This window comes from Dromiciops gliroides, chromosome 5, assembly GCF_019393635.1.
Source record: "Dromiciops gliroides isolate mDroGli1 chromosome 5, mDroGli1.pri, whole genome shotgun sequence".
NCBI lineage: Eukaryota > Metazoa > Chordata > Mammalia > Microbiotheria > Microbiotheriidae > Dromiciops > Dromiciops gliroides.
Genome location: NC_057865.1, coordinates 49,777,534 through 49,794,231, shown reverse-complemented (window position 1 = coordinate 49,794,231; position 16,698 = coordinate 49,777,534). Strand labels below are relative to the sequence as shown.

The 16,698-nt window shown below is 43.3% G+C and overlaps 1 protein-coding gene across 4 annotated transcripts in view; it reads left to right on the top strand.

Annotated features, from left to right (window-relative positions):
• Positions 1 to 899: 899 nt before the first annotated feature.
• The window catches only part of STEAP2 (STEAP2 metalloreductase), a 35,372-nt gene continuing 19,573 nt past the window's right edge, over positions 900 to 16,698 (top strand). The window contains exons 1-3 of one of the 4 annotated variants that reach the window (XM_043968255.1): positions 900 to 1,506; positions 5,591 to 5,786; positions 12,469 to 12,527. The gene's annotated coding sequence lies outside the window, so the exon portion shown is untranslated. The remainder of the gene's footprint in view (positions 1,507 to 5,590; positions 5,787 to 12,468; positions 12,528 to 16,698) is intronic. The other 3 variants (XM_043968256.1, XM_043968254.1, XM_043968253.1) reach the window with 3 other exon arrangements.

The window sequence follows — 16,698 nt, the reverse complement described above, 5'->3', positions numbered from 1 at the left end:
GGAGACTCCTTTTCGTTTTCTTGGTTAATAAACGACCTGGAAAGATGATTTTAAAAGGTTGATTCCTTAAACGGGATGAGACTGATCAATACAAAGAAAGGCACCAAATACAATAAGTACTGATAGATTCTTGTTTGAGCATTAATCTCTGTTCTCTATAGAGGCTTCTGAGTGGGTAGATCAGAAGGCAACATTAAGGGGCTGACGGGGCAACTAGCAAACTACCCGATGATCTCAAGATCAAAGGGCTCACACAAGGCTGGAGTCAAGGTCACATCGAAGGGGTGCTACTCTGGGGTGCGCTGCTTGATGGAGTTCGAATGTGCGGTTCGTCCGGGGGATGTTCTTGAACATTAGCTAGGAGGAGGTAATAGGGCAAGAAGCAGGCCGGCGTTGGGAGTGAGCAAGCCTGCGGGAGCGGGGTGACTGTGGAAGCAGGAGGATGGAGGATATGAATGGTTTCGTTGTAAATTCGAGAAAGAGGTGAGGTGGGGATTGAAGAAAACGATTGAGGAGAAACTGCATGTCACTGAAAGACAGGCAGGGCAGAGGAAAGCGAAGCTTCCCTAAAGACCCAGCTGGGGTGCCCCCTCTCGGGGTCCGGGCGGGAGCCCCGAGGGCAACGTGGCTTTGGATGGAGCTCCGAACTGCTCTGCGCATTGCTGTGAGCGCTGATCGTCACCCCCTGCCAGCCCCAGCCCGAGCGCAGCTTCCCCTCGCCTCGCCTCTTGGGGACTGACGGACAGACGAATGGAGGGACTGCCGGCCTCCCCCCTCCTCTCCCCTCCATCCCTCTCCCTCTCTGTGCCACGCACAGCCTCATCCAGCGCAGCGGCCGCCGTCCCCGTGGGCTGCGCAGCCCCGCTGCTGCGTGGAAGAGCCCGGCCCCCCTTCCCCTGGCCACCTCCATCTCCTTTTCCATCGCCGACCTCGCTCGAGCTCCTGCTCGCCCTGCTCCGCCTCTGACCCTCCTCCCCTCCGGAGGCACACTGCGATCCGGCCAGAGGAAGGGGAAGAGAAAGGAGCAAAGGCACCGACGAATCAGGCCAGGTGGCTAATAGCGGGCGATAGGCCCCAGCCGGCCAGGTGCGCCCACCCGGAGGCAGAGCGCCGGGGGAGGAGCTTGAGCAGCAGCAGAGAAGGGGCGGGGGGGAGGAGGAGGAGAAAAAGGAGGAGGAAGAGAAGGAGGAGTGAGATGCAGCACGACCTCCCGCCTCCGTGGCTGCTTCTACGCCGGGGGGAAGGAAGTGCATCCATCCTCGCTGGGCTTCTGCTCTTGGGGAAAGAGCAGGGACCCTGATTCCCCGGCCCATTGCGGGAGGGGAGAAAGGCATTGCCGTCCCACCCCTCTCCAACCGATAGGACCCCCGGAGAGAAATCACTCAAGTGGAATGCACCCATCACCGTCACGGCCGTACAGGTTGCATTCGCCTGTATAATCAATACCTCACTACTTTGTGGGCAAGGCTCCGTTCTTCCGAACATCACTGAGTGCTTCGCAAACAAGTAAGTATCCGAGTAAATATTTTGTCTGTTATCCGGGAATGTGAGAATGGTCTCTATGCCATCTTGTGTTACGAAATCCTTGGCCAGCCTCTGCATTGACTGTCCTAAATTATCTTTGAGCTCTGTATTCAGGCTAATCCAGGGCAGAAAAAGAGAATTGTTTTCTAGAGGCCTCTCTTATTATCTCTTCCGACTCCATGGGGAAAGAAAAATTGGGGGCAGGTTTTACTCCCTTGGCAATTTAGTTCCTGTTTGGAGAACTTCTTCTAGGACATGATTAAGAAGGATTCTAAAGACCTCTGAAGAATGGGAAAAATCTGCTACAGAATAATCCTCTAATGTCCCTCTCTGTAAAAACAAAATGAATAAATGGTTGAATTCGACTTTTAGGAACAAGTCGGTAGATAGGAACCTTGTGAGGTTTTTTGTACCCTTGCTTCTTTCCATTTCATTCTAGGGGCCTTTATCTTCCTTCCTTTTTCCTCCTCCATTGGTTATCTGTATACTCCCCCCCCCCATCCCTCTATTATTGGTCTCTGACCATAACTGGGAAAGGAACATCGGACTCGGAGTCAGTCAGAGGCCCAGCATTCAAAGCCTACCTGAGTTACCAGTTACATTCTTTTATCAGCATCTTCATCTTTTAAATCAGGGGGTTGAACTAGGTGGTCTTTGAGGTCCCTTCAGATCCTAGGCCCTGTGGTCCAAAGAGCCAGCCTAAGTATTTTCCTCCTCTGACTAGCGCTGTAGACTTGAAGTCTAGTGAAGGGCCTGAATGAGAATCATCCCTCAGATACTTGCTGGTTTGTGCGACCCTGGGCAAGTCACTTTTTCCACCGACTCAGTTTACTATCTGTAAAATGGGTATAATAATAGCACCCACCTTGCAGGGAGGTTGTGAGCATTAAATGAGATAATATATTTAAAGTGTTTTGCAAACCTTTATAAACGTTAGCTATTATTGTTATTTTTCGGAATCCTTAGCAATTTAAAAATCTTCCAAAGTGGACATTATTGGTGCTTCTACATGCTTCTCCCACCTTTTAGCTAAGGGTGATGTCTAATTCTTAAAAGGGAGGAAAGAGGGAGAATTATAATCTAGCCATGTTAGATTTAATATAAATGTTATGGGCAAACAGAGTGGAAGTAAATGGGAAAGTTTATCAGCTCTTTGCTTTTTATCACTGTAGATCCCTGGCATAGTATGTAGGGAACTGGCATTAGAGTGAAGATTCAGGTTGCCCCAGGAACTCTTTAATTTAAGGATCTAAATTGAAGAGCTCATGCCATTCTCCACTGGTAGAGGAAGTTTCCATATCTGAAGCTCCCCAGAGTGATGTCACAGGTCCAATTTTTAAAAAAATTATTTCAACTCAGAAGTGAGAATTTAAACATACTTCAGATGTACCTTAAGTCAGGTTGTCAATTTGTTCTTTGAAAACTCAGGGTTAGGCAAAATAATTTTTTTTGGTTTTGTTTTTTTGGTGAGGCAGTTAGGGTTAAGTGACTTGCCCGGGGTCACACAGCTAGTAAGTGTTAAGTGTCTGAGGTCGGATTTGAACTCGGGTCCTTCTGACTCCAGGGCCGGTGCTCTATCCACTGCACCACCTAGCTGCCCCTAGGCAAAATAATATTACAGGGAGCTTGCTGTAGGAACAATGTTATAAATCTTAAAATTGGACGAACAATGGCACACTGGGGTCATATAGCATGGAGGATGGCTTTGTGGCAAATGATCAACTAGTTGTCTTGTTTTTTAATACTGAAAGTCCTCTGCCTCAGATAAAATAAAGGTAAATAATAGGAGAACTTGGTAAAAGCTGGAGAGATGGGGTGAGGAGGCGGAGGGACAAAGAATTTGGAAAAATGATGCAGGCCACATTTTTGTGTGCTCTGGGAGGTCACTTGGTGAAGTGGAAAGAGGCCTAGCCTGGGAGTCAGGAGTCCTGGGTTCTAATTGTGTGATCTTCAATAACTGCTGAGGCGTCCACATCTTCATCTGCAAAATGAAGGGATTCTGCTGCATGATCCCCAAGATTATTTACAAATCCCCAATCCTCTCACCTTCATAAAAGCTTTTCAGGCATTATTTGTCCAGATTTCCTGGGGTAGGCCTTTGGTAACTATTACTAGCTAATTCCCTGACTACTCTATGAGGTGCCTGGCTATAAGTTGCAGAGAAAGGGGCAGCTAGGTGGTGCAGTGGGATAGAGCACCGATCCTGGAGTCAGGAGGACCTGAGTTCAAATCCGGCCTCAGACACTTGGCACTTACTAGCTGTGTGACCCTGGGCAAGTCACTTAACCCTTATTGCCCCACAAAAAAGAAAAAAAAGGTCCCTAGGTACCTGTCCTCATGGAGCTTACATTCTGCTTGGGTAATATAACATTTAAACAGATAAGTAAAGTGTCATTTGAGGAGGGAGAGTACATTAACAAGGAGGGCCATCAAAAAAGACTTGAAGTAGGTGGTAGCAACTAAAATAAGAAGTAAAGAATGTTTGAAATTATAAAAGGCGCAGAAGTAGGAAATCACATAGGATCACATTCAGAGCTGGAAGGGTGCTTAAGGAATTTAGTACAATCCTTTCATTTGATACTAGAGGAAAATAACTTGCCCAAGGTCCCACGGGCACTAAGAAGTAGAAATGGTATTTGAGTCTAGGTCTTTCTAACTATGTGTCCAAATCACTAGCCACTGTACTACACTGCCACAGATGGAATGCTGGGCTAGGAGAAGAGTAAGCCGGCTCTTTGGCTGGAGAGCAAATTGGGGAGGGAGTGGTATGAATTAAGTATAGAGAGGCAAGCTGAAGCAAGCTGTAAAGAACTTTGAGTGCCAAATGGAGGGGTTCATATCCATTCTTCAGGGCAGTAAAGAATCGCAGGTGATTCTGGAGCAAGGGTGTGGTGAAGTTGTCAAGCCACATCTTTAGAAAGATGATTTGGGTAGCCCTGGAGAGGGCAGAGGGTACAAGTCTAGGTCCAGGCAGGAGACTACTTCAGTTATCTGTGTTAGAGGCAATGAGGACAGGGACTAAAGTGGGAACTATGTAAGTGTGATGAAGCAGATGAATGGGAGAGGTGTGTCATAGGTAAATTGATAAAACATGGCAATTGATTGACTATGGAATGAGAAATGAAGGATGACAATGAGATTGAAAACTTGGTTTTCCTCATGATAAACAGAGGAATTTGGAGAGAGGCATACAGAAGATATGTCAAACTTGTTTTGTTTGAGATAGCTATGTGGAGATACCCAGCAGACAGCCGGGGAAGTGGGACTGGAACTCAAGAGAGAAATTAGAGTTGGATATATTGACTTGGGAGTTATCTCCATTTTTTTAAATTAATTTTTTGTTTGTTTTTTGGGGGTTTTTTTGGTGAGACAGTTGGGGTTAAGTGACTTGCCCAGGGTCACACAGCTAGTAAGTGTCAAGTGTCTGAGGTCACATTTGAACTCAGGTCCTCCTGACTCCAGGGTCGGTGCTCTATCCACTGCGCCACCTAGCTGCCCTGGGAGTTATCTCCATATTGATTGATAACAATGTGTAAAAACCATTAAGAGAAGGGGTGTAAAGAGGAAAAAGAGCCCAAGGGGACTCCCATATTTAAATAGTAAGACATGGATGATGAAGAGGAAGGGAATAAGCATTTATTAAGCAACTGCTGTATGCCAGGAAGGGCAGCTAGATGGTTTAGTGGATAGACTGCTGGGCTTGGAGGAAGACCTGAGTTCAAATCCTACCTCGCACACTAGCTGTGTGACATTGGCCAAGTCATTTAATCTCTGTTTGCCTTAATCCACTGGAGATCATGGCAAACCACTCCAGTAATCTTTGCTAAGAAAACCCCATGAATAGTATGTTCCACAGGCTCATGAAGAGTAGGCCATGGCTGAATGACTGAATAACAGCAATGGATCAGCCACTTTGCTAAGTGCTTTACAAATATGATCTCATTTGATTCTCATAACAACCCTGGGAGGGAACTAAGGCAAATGGAGGACTGCCCAACATTCGTTAGACTAGTTAGCTAGTAAGTATGTTGAGGTTAGATTCAAACTCAAGCCTTCCTCTCTCCAGACCCAGCATTCCATCCTCTGCACTCCCTGGCTGCCCAGCAAAGGGTACAAAGGAGTGGTCTGACTAGAAGAGAACCCAAAGGTCACTCTCTAGAACTTGGAAAAAGGAAGTGTCTGAGACAAGACTGGGTGATCAGCTGAGCCAAAAGCAGCAGAGGTCAGGAAGAGTGAAGACTAAAAAGACTCTAGTTTAGCAGGTAAGAGTTCTTCAGTAAACTCAGTTCAATGGTGAGTAGTGAAGTCAGATCTCAAGGGGCTGAGAAATGAGTAGAACGTGTGGAAGTGGAAGCAATGAGAGTAGTTAGGTATTTTTTCCCCCCTGGGTGTTTACCTGTGAAAGTACAACTGATTGAGAGGTTAGAAGGATACAGTGAGAGGGGTTTAAGAAAGGGGAAACCTAACGATGTAGAAGAGCCGGCCAGGAGTTCTGGGTGAAACCATAGACCTTGATGGGGCAGTCATTTCCACTCAACATGCATATCAGGCTAGGAATAAGACACTGGGCTATGAGTGGACATTATGCCAAGCACTAGGAATACAAAACCTAAAATGACAGTTCCTGTCCTCAAGGAACATCCGTTCTGCTGGAGCAAGGAGAAAACACATGCACATAGGTAAATTCAAAGTAAATGACAGTGTTGAAACTGAATTGAATTATTTAATCTTCTTAATTCATTCTTAGATACAGATAGAGAATAAGAGTCAAACATCATCAAACATCAATTTTAGAAAACCTACAAGGGGCAGCTAGGTGGCGCAGTGGATTAGAACACCAACCCTGGAGTCAGGAGGACCTGAGTTCAAATCTGACCTCAGACACTTAACACTTATTAGCTGTGTGACCCTGGGCAAGTCACTTAACCCCAATTGCCTCACACACAAAAAACCAAAAAAAAACCCCAAAAACCTACAAGGCATTAGAGCAGCTATCAGATCATGTGGCACCAACCCAGTATTTTGTTTTGAGAGTGAGTCCGTCTCTATAGATCAGTGGTCGTATCTAACATATGGTATGGACCTTGAGACCTACAGTAGATGGGACGAGGGTGTCATAACCATCAGGAATGATATTTTTAGCATCCCCTGGAGTATTGAGGTTATGTTCCATACACTGCATAAGCTGACACTGACCAAAAGACATTTGGCTGCATGCATATTAGATGATATTCCACGAGGACCCCTTTGAATGCTGACCTTTGTAAAATAGCAAATGAAGATAAAATTGCCTCCACAGCAGTGGAGGTGGAATGTCACCTAGTGAGTAACATCCTAGGAAGTGGAGAGAAGCCATAAAACGTAATAAGTTCTGAAGTCTGACTGGAGCTTCTGAAAATACTGATGTTAGTGCCTCATCTGTGTGTTTAAGAGTATTCAGTAATGCCACCTTTGAATGCAGAGCACAGTAGTCTACACAGAGGCAGGAGTGAGCAAATGAGACAAAGGTTCATTCAGAAGCTAATTATAAGCTTAATCAGACTCACTTAGTGTGGATGGGTATAGAACATGATAGGTGCAGAGATTGAGAGAGCAGGGTCTGCTCTGTGAAAAGTCCTGGAATTGCAGTCAGTACCTAAATTTGAATCCTGCCTTCATTATTTACCAAGTTGTGTTGCCTAGGCATCTGTGAAATGGACCCAATAATAACTGGACAGGATTGCTGTGGGAATCAAATAGGATGATGTGTGTTAACTAGTAAGTGCTATATAAATAAGGGGGAGACTGGATCTCTGGCTTAATTAGTATTGGGGACTCCCATAAGAGGAAACTCCCTTTACCAATGCAGGCTGGCACTTTCTCTGCAAGAGAAATTTTCATAGAACCAGCAGGGATCACAGAGACGATCTAGTCCAACCCTTTCCTTCTTTGCCAATGAAGAATTCTTACAATAGTTTACAATTTTAAAAGATTTCAGCCAAGAGGCTGTGCTGAGGCATCAGAGTAGGACTTCAGTAGAGACATTTTAAAACTTAAATTTCGGGGGAAATTCTTCAAGTGAGGATGCGTTGTAAATTACCAAAAAGTTTGGCAGAGTCAGAGGTCTCATAATTCTACTTTAATAGACTTGAAATTGTAAATAAAGAGTCAAGTAATAGAAGCTTGCTTCAGCACATCCCATTTTTTATTTCCCAAAATGAAATTCACTGTTGTTCTTGCTTTACAGAAAACATCTCTCACTTGTTAACAGACTTCTTTCCGTAGGTCCACAAATCCTTTACTAAGACATGAAATTCATCTTAAATTAGTTTCATGTCACAGGTATAAAAACTCACTTCGAGTGATGGGTATAAAAAGGCATTAACTCCAGCATAGCCTTAAAATTACAGTGCCCCAAATCACCATCTCCCCATAGGAAGCTATATTGGAAAATGATACTGTGAGTCTAGGATGTATCAACTTTCATTAGAAAATCCCAAAGTAACATTCCCCCAGTTACCCCTAATTACTTGAAGGAGAGCATTCCGAACCCCTGAGTCAAAAGGCGATTGATTATTCCCTCTTAATTAGAGGCTTCCACCATAGGAAACTTAAGGAAAGATTGCTTCACATTGAAAGCTTTTTCAGTGTCTAAAGCACATTTAGCTGAAGCTAACAATAGCTAAAACTCACTTACTTGAGTTAGATCTTGAAATAAGGTTTTAGTGGATTGTGTGCTGTTAGATGAGAACCCACCCCAAGCTTGGGAAATGACATGGAAATACCTAGAGGCAGGACAATATAAACTTATAGTTATGTAGTACAAGGAGACATAAAATACTTTCAAATCATCAGAATTGTGAAGAAAGAAGGGCAATATGAGTATCCTCATGTTATGGGCCCAGAGGATCCCAGAAGTTTTTGGGGGCACATCAAAGAACCTTCTCCTTGAGAAGCTAAACCAAAGGACAGGCACACCTAAAGAGATAAGTGGAACCAGATCCGACTGAGCTAGCTTTGAGACCTCCACCCTTCATTCTAGTCTCCCATAACCCTGGGGAGATAGTTTGGGTGTGGCTGCTGCCTTTGTGTCCTGAGGAGAGAGATGGCTTGGGAGATCCCCGCAGCCACCCCTCACCCAATTCCTCCAGCCACCACCAGTGGGGGATGGTCCTCCCTCACTAAGGGAACTTTCCACAGTCAGATGGTCACCCCCATCAGTCCTTTATAAAAGTACCTGCCTGTCTCGTGTTCAAGGAGATTGGTATCTCAGAGCCATGCTCTGTGCCATGCCTCTCTCCCCATGAGAAGTCCAAGGATTTCTTTCATGGTTTCCCTTCCCTTCCCCTTCCTCTAAATAAACTACTATCTTATTCTAACTGCTTTTGTGTGAAAGAGTGTGTAATTCTTTAAAGAGGAATTTCTAAGGACCCCAAACCCCTACCCCTTTCCCTAACCCCCTACCCTATTTTCCCCATGACACTCATGTTACTAGAGGTTTTGGGAGACAGAATGTCTTGCCCATGAGCCCAAAGTTCATGTCTGAGGCAGGATTTGAAGCAGGGTCTCTCAACTAGAAGTGAATGCTCTCTGTTACCTCCATGTGGCCTTATCCATCCTCAGGAGGAAATAAGATCAGGGAATGGTGAGTATTAGAGGTCCTTCAATACCAGATAAAGGAAGTTTATATTTGATATTGTAGGCAATGGGGAGGATTTTTGATGAGGGGAAATCACCTGTAATAAAACATGTACATTGGGATGGTTATATTGGTGATGGGTGAGGGATAGATTATAGACTAGAAAATGCAGAATAAGAGAACTCAGTTCTGAGGCTATTAAAAAGGACTAGGTGAGAGGTAATGAAAACCTGGACTAGAATGTCAGGAAGTGAGCAGAGAAAGGAGGGAGTTGGCAGCTCCTTTCAGAAGTCAGATTACTAGGATTTGGCAACTACTTTCTTGGTAATAAGTGACAGGGAAAGATGACTCAAGTTTCAAGTTTAACTGACTGGAAGAAGGGTATAAGGCCATCAACTGGAAACAACCTAGAAGACAGGAGGAGGGCTGGTTTCCAGGGGGTCAGCAGATGGTTAGAGATATCACACCAAGGCTAAGGGGAGAGGTCAGAGCTGGGGGCAGAGAGGAGGAAGAGGACCCATTGAAGGAGACAGAGAAAAGTTGAAAAGGGAGGAGGAGAACCAGGAGACCCGTCTCGGGGAGGCAGGCACAGAGAAAAGGAGATGTCCAGCAGGGCAGCTAGGATCCCACACTGCACAAGCCTGAATCTCTCAGCTTATCAGACAAGCTCCCCATTAGATGTGTTTGGAAAAGTCAGCGAAGTAGATAGCTGTAATCCCTTTCTCTTCCCCATCACCCCAAGACAAAACCAAGAATAACCGTGTGGCATATGCAGGTTTCTTGGAAATATGAAAGGCGTCTCAAGGTACCTTCAGGTAGCTCCAGACAGTTGTTGGACATAAACACAGTGACTAATTGTGCTTTCCTTTTGTAATAATACTAAATTTTGTCCATTTTAAAGTTGAAAAATAATTTACTCATGCTCCAGCTATCCAGTAACTGTAGTTTCTAAGCTAATATTTTTTTTTGGATTGAACTTAAATTCCCTGAAGCAAAATTCAGATTTTTAGATACAAGAGGTTAATAACACCATTTTGAAAAATATGGTGACATTCAAAGATGGATTGAATTAAAGTTGTCTTCAATCGATCAATCAGTAAACATTTATTAAGAGCCTACTAGATTCCAGCACTGTGTTAGGTCTTGGGAATATAAAAAAGAGGCAAAAGACAGTCCCTGCCCTCAAGAAGCTTACAACCTAATGAGGAAGACAACATACAAACAGATATGAAGCAAGCTGTATACTTGTGGGGTTTTTTGCATTTTTTTTTTTTTAGTGAGGCAATTGGGGTTAAGTGACTTGCCCAGGGTCACACAGCTAGTTAAGTGTCAAGTGTCTGAGGTGGGATTTGAATTCAGGTCCTCCTGACTCAGGGCTGGTGCTCTATCCACTGTGCTACCTAGCTACCCCTATATACTTGTGATAAATAGGAAATAGTTAATAGAGGGAACACACTGGAATGGAAAGGGGTTGGGAAGGGCTTCCTGTAGAAGGTGGAGTTTTAGTTGGAACTTCAAGGAAGCCAGTCAAAGAGAGGTTAAGTGCTGCACAAATATTCTGTCTCCCAGATAGATTGTAGTTCTCTCCTCCTTGCATGGATAGTGTCACATTTTTGATAAATTTAATAAAGGACCTTACCTTGCAGTGATTCAGTTAGAAATTGCTATAACAAACACAATGTAAACAAAGTTCAAACAAGTCAGATCATAATCACTCATTAATACTTATAAATATTATAGTATAAGAAGGTGCTAGTGGATGACTATTGATTGGTCCTAATATGATATAGCCTGCTTATATTATATTAGCTAGCATTTAAATGTACAGCACTTTAAGGTTTGCATAGTTCTCTCTATTTTATATACACACAAACATATATGCACTCACACACATTTGCAGCTAGGTGGCACAGTAGAGTACTTGTCCTGAAGTTGGGAGGACCTGAGTTCAAGTCTCACCTAAGATACTTACTAGCTGTGTGACCCTGAGCAAGTCACTTAACCCTAACTGCCTTAAAACATCTGGGCCACCTTCAGTCATCCTGATATGTCTTGCCACTGGACCTATATAGCTCTGGAGGAGACAGTGAGGTTGGTAACCTTGAACAGTCCTCCCTCACTTAAATCCAGTTCATTTCAAGTCATGACATCTCTTCAAGAATGAAGGACAACCAACAATTTTTTTTTGTGTGTGTGTGTGTGTGTGTGTGTGTGTGTGTGTGTTTGTACACACAGATGTATGTAGGGGGTGTGTGTATATGGGTATATGTATATACCCATATACACACGTCCATATCCATACAGATATATGTATACGCATCATTGTGTGTATGTATATACACTCACACACATAGTATTTGATCTTTATAAAAACCCTAGGGGAAGATGAATAGCCCAATTTACAAATGAGGGAACTGAAGCTTAAAGAAATAAGGTAAGTGCCCAGTGATGCATAGTTAAGTAAATAGCTCTGGTGAGGTTTGAACTCCTGTCTTCCTGACTCACTGCTCCCCCTAGTTAGCGGAATTATACTATGATTTACAGAAGGCATTTGAACTTCCTTTGTGAGATAGTCAGACCCCTCCCATGGCTATTCTATAGCATTGAAAAAGCCTGTTTTGAGGCAGCTGGGTGGTACTATGGCTAGAGCACTGAGCTTGGAGTCAAGAAGACCTGAGTTAAAATCTGGCCAGAGATACTCACAAGCTGTGTGACCCTGGGCAAGCTGCTTAGCCTCTGTTTTCCTCAGTTTCTCAACTGTAAAATGGGGATAATAAAAGCAACCGCCTTCTAGGGTTGCTATGAGAATCAAACGAGATATCTGTCCAGTGTTTAGCGCGGTGCCTGGAACATTGTAGGTGTTATATAAATGCTAGCTCTCATTACTTTCTCCATTTTTTAAAAAACCCCTTTAACATGAAGGAGGCTGCATGAATTAAACAAAAGAGCCCTCAGGACCAGCAGCTGGGCTTGTCCTAGGTCCTAAAATTTGTCCTTGAAAAAAAAATTTTTTTAAAGGAATAACCAGTTTTTGAAGCCCTGAGGGGTAGCCAAGGGGATGATGAGGGATTTCCCCAAGCTGGCTGCTGCCTGTGTTGTGTCCCGGCCCCCCCCCCTCATGTTAGGCTTCTGATAGTATGGAGCCAGGGTACATCTGATCTTTGCCCCTCCTCTTGGCATAGAGACTATGAACACTGGGAAATTTATACGAAGACATGACTGTGGCTTTATCCTCCCTTATATCCAGGTCCTCCCCACTCCCCTTCACTCCTCTGCTTGCTGTGGGTTAAGTCCCTGAAGCAGGTTCTTGGTTTGTTTAATTTCAGTTGTAAGGGACAGAGCAGCAGAAAGCCTGCCTCAGACCCTACTGGTTTTATGTCTCTGGGTAAGTCACTTCACTTCTTTCCCGCTGTTTCTTCACCTCTGATAATAACCATTGACCACACAGAGCATCAAATGAAATAATATACTATGTAGAGTTTTGTAGATTTTAAAGCATTATCTTAATTTTAACTCTACTTATTAATAATAAGAATTAAGTCTAATCCTCCTTAAGACTACAACAGGCTGCCTTCTCAAGCTTCTCACTTAATATCAAAGAGTAACAGACACTAGGGAGAAAATGACTTCTTAAAGGTACATTTACTAACCTATTATACAGATTAATTCTAGAAGGTCATTTTCGGGCATACAGAAATAGACAATTCCTGGCTTTGATTTCACAAAGCCAAAAAAAAAAAAGGACACATTTCCTAATGTTTCACAATACTTTGACCACACAATCCATTAATGTGTTGTATCCTTTGGAGTAGGACACAGCAGCTGTTAGCATCACAGAACATTATGTAACGGGAAAAGCAAAGGGAATTTTCATTTGAAAACACAACTGCTCTTTCTGAGCAGCTAGGCTTATTTACTTATGTTGAATTATTAAAAAGAATAAACTTGTGCATTTGGATCATCACACGGAAAAAATGCCTCTGACTTCGGCCCCCCCCCCCAAAGAAAACCTCACTGTGATTTTTATATTCAGGAAATGAAAATGAGCAAAGAAATGTTATATCTTGTAGCAAAAGGAAGATCTTTGGGTAAATTTTAATGTATCATTGCAACTTCCTTCCCTAGTAAGAAGCAGCAATAAGAAGCCAAGTAGACATTTGAAAGATGCCTCCATGCTTATTTTCAAGAAAAGAGATAATTCTGTAACGAAATTGTTTGGTCCGATGTCCTGGAAACCATGGTCTTCTCTAGGATTTTTTAACTATAAAACATGTATCTCTGCATCTTGAATACTCTGATTCTTAGGACCCTTAGAGGTGAAGCAATTGGGGAATTCCTAGGAGATGTATGTATCTCAACCACAAGAAGAAATAATCCATCAGAATAACAATTACTTTGGGTAATTAAGTGAATAAAGGAATGAACAATTTATTAAGAGCTTTCTTTGTGCCTAGCATTTTGCTAAGCACTAGAGATACTAATGAAAAAGACAAACTTTGCCTTCAGGAAACATATTCTAGTGGGGGAGTGGTGGGGAGGATGGGGAGTGGAACAATAAAGCAGTCCATCAGCATACTATTTCCAGAGGTGGTCATAGGGGTGATTTGATTACAGCTCTCTGACAAAAAGTCTTACCAGGTTAGCATAAGTGGGGATGAGAGCAGGCTGCAGGAGCGCAGAGCCCAGTGACCTTAGCTTCTCCCAGAGGTCTCTACCCCTGCCTCATGGGGAAAATGGGGTAGGGGGGTTGGGTAGAGATAGGGGTTTGGGGTCCTTAGAAATTCCTCTTTAAAGAATTACACACTCTTGCACACAAAAGCAATTAGAGTAAGTAATTTATTTAGTGGCAAGGGGAGGGAAGGGAAGGGAAACCATGAAAGAAATCCTTGAACTCATGGGGACAGATCCTGGCTCTGAGATACCAATCTCCTTGAGCAGGAGACCAGCAGGTACTTTTATAGAGGACTGATGGGGGTGATCATTTGACTGTGGAAAGTTCCCTTAGTGAGGGAGGACCATCCCCTATTGGTGGTGGCTGGAGGAGTTGGGTGAGTGGTGGCTGCAGATCTCTCAAGCCATCTCCTCGGGACACAAAGGAAGCAGCCACAGCTAATCTTATCTCCCCAGGGTTGAGGGAGACTAGAATGAAGGCTGGAGGTCCCGAAGCTAGCTCAGTCTGATCTGGTTCCACTTATCTCTTTAGGTGTGTCTGTCCTTTGGTTTAGCTTCTCAAGGAGAAGGTTCGTTGATGTGCCCCAGAGAACTTCTGGGGTGCCCTGGGCCCATAACACCTGGTTCTGTCTTAGGGCATGAAAGGAATGTGTTCACTGCCACTTAAGCACAACTGAACAGCTATTACAGCCCTGTTAGAAAACAGTGACATGAATCACGCCTCACTTAGGAGCCTCAAGAATTGGCCCCTGCATGCAGCAGACTGGACATTTGCCACAGTGATAATCACAAGGGTCAGGCAGATGAGTTACCAGAAAGAGGACAGGTTTGAGGAACTCATGCCAAGAAATTGGGGAGGACAAAGGAGGAGTGGCAGATATTATGGTCTGCTGTTTCTGGAAGTGCCAGGTGTATGTTGAAAGCACAAGTTGGGGAAGGTGGGAGGCAGGTTGAAGGGATGCATTTCTGCTGCCCAGCTTATCCTGGAGAATGAAGTATTCCAAGAAAGAATGGAAGAGGTATTCCAAAGGGTGAAAAAACAAAGGAAAAGAAAGGTGCAGAGAGACAGGGAACTGTAACTTCTATTGGAAGGACAGAAGAATGTGACAGAGAAGACAGGGAAGGCCTTAGAGCCAAACATTTGGAACTAAGTAATACAGGTATAAGGCCTCCTCTATACATGGAGGAGATGGACTGTCTCAAGAACTTCTTGTGTTGAAAGGAATGATGATGTGAATCCACAGGTCTCATCAGGGAAGATACCATCTTATAATAGACTGCTCATCAGGAGCACTGATTTTGGTAACTCTCCCCTGACCCAAAGCACAGGTGTCTTCCTAAGACATGTATCTGGGATGTGACAGAGCATCCTAAGACTTATCAGACATGATCATTATTACCCATTTAGTCTGGGACAAATAATACCATGAAAAAGAACCTAGAAAACATTGCTAAGCCATGGGCAGAAAAAAAAAAAAACCGAGGACCTTAAGAGAATAGGTGGCATTTTCATTACTAGAAGATAGGGATTTCAGAAGTATAAAGTTGATTTGGGAAGTTAGCTGGTTAAGAAGGAATTATCTGGGGGCAGCTAGGTGGCACGGTGGATAGAGCACCTGCCCTGGAATCAGGAGTACCTGAGTTCAAATCCGGCTTCAGACACTTAACACTTACTAGCTGTGTGACCTCAGGCAAGTCACTTAACCCTAATTGCCTCACTTTAAAAAAAAAAAAAAGAAGGAATTATCTGAAAAGGGGATTGGACTATTGGACCATGGTTTAGAATATAGATGCTGGAGAGTATTATTTGACCTAGCAATACCACTACTAGGTTGGTATCCTAAAAGAGATTTTTTTTTTAAGTTGAATTTGAAATTGGGGTAATGCCATCAATTGGGGAATGGCTGAACAAATTGTGGGATGAGATTACGATGGAACACTATTGTGATGTAAGAAATGATAAGCAGGATGCTATCAGAAGAATTTAGGAAAAATGTAATCCATCTACAGAGAAAGAACTGATAGTATCTGAATGCGGATTGAAGTATAATTTTTTTTTGTTCCTCTTTCTAAACTTTTTTTTGTTTTTTTTTTTTCACAACCTGACTAATGTGGAAATGTTTTGTATGACTGCTCATGTATAACTTATATTGAATTGCTTGAGTTCTTAAGGGGGTTGGGGAGGGAGGGAGGGAGGGAGGAAGAGAAATTTGGAACACAAAGTTTTAAAAATTGATGTGAAAATTTGTTTATACATGTTACTTGGGGAAAACTCTAAGTAGATAGATAGAATATAGATGTTAGGCTTCCAGCCAGAGATAATGCCTTGCGAAGGCTGTTTTTAAAAAAAGTATATGTATGCGTGTTATATACACACATGTACACATACATGCATGTGTGTTGTGTGCACACACACATACATACACACATATATACTTTTCTAGAATCTAGTAAGTCAAAAGGACTTTCAACCAAAAAGGGAGAGGAAGGGAGAGGCTGAAAACTGCCTGGGTAGATCTGCCAAGCTTGGTAACATAAACAGTAGCAAGTACGATATGCAAAGAATAACAATGAATAGCAATTAATGGTAGATAACATCACCGAAGAGAACACAGCTTTAGGTGTCTATTACAAGTGCATAAAGTATGCTGAATTAACAGGGTGAACCAGAAAATGTTCTCATTATCACTGAGACTCAGCAGAAAAGCCTATTCAGAAGAAACAGAATCTAGATGGCGAAGTATCACATGTTAAGATGCAGAGTCGCGCATAGAACATGGGTCTGTGTTCTCTGCATTCCTTTGTCAAGATAACACGCTAATATGATAAAGTCCATGAACCCAGGGGCAATAACATGCCATGTGAGGAATACCGGAAAAGAAAAC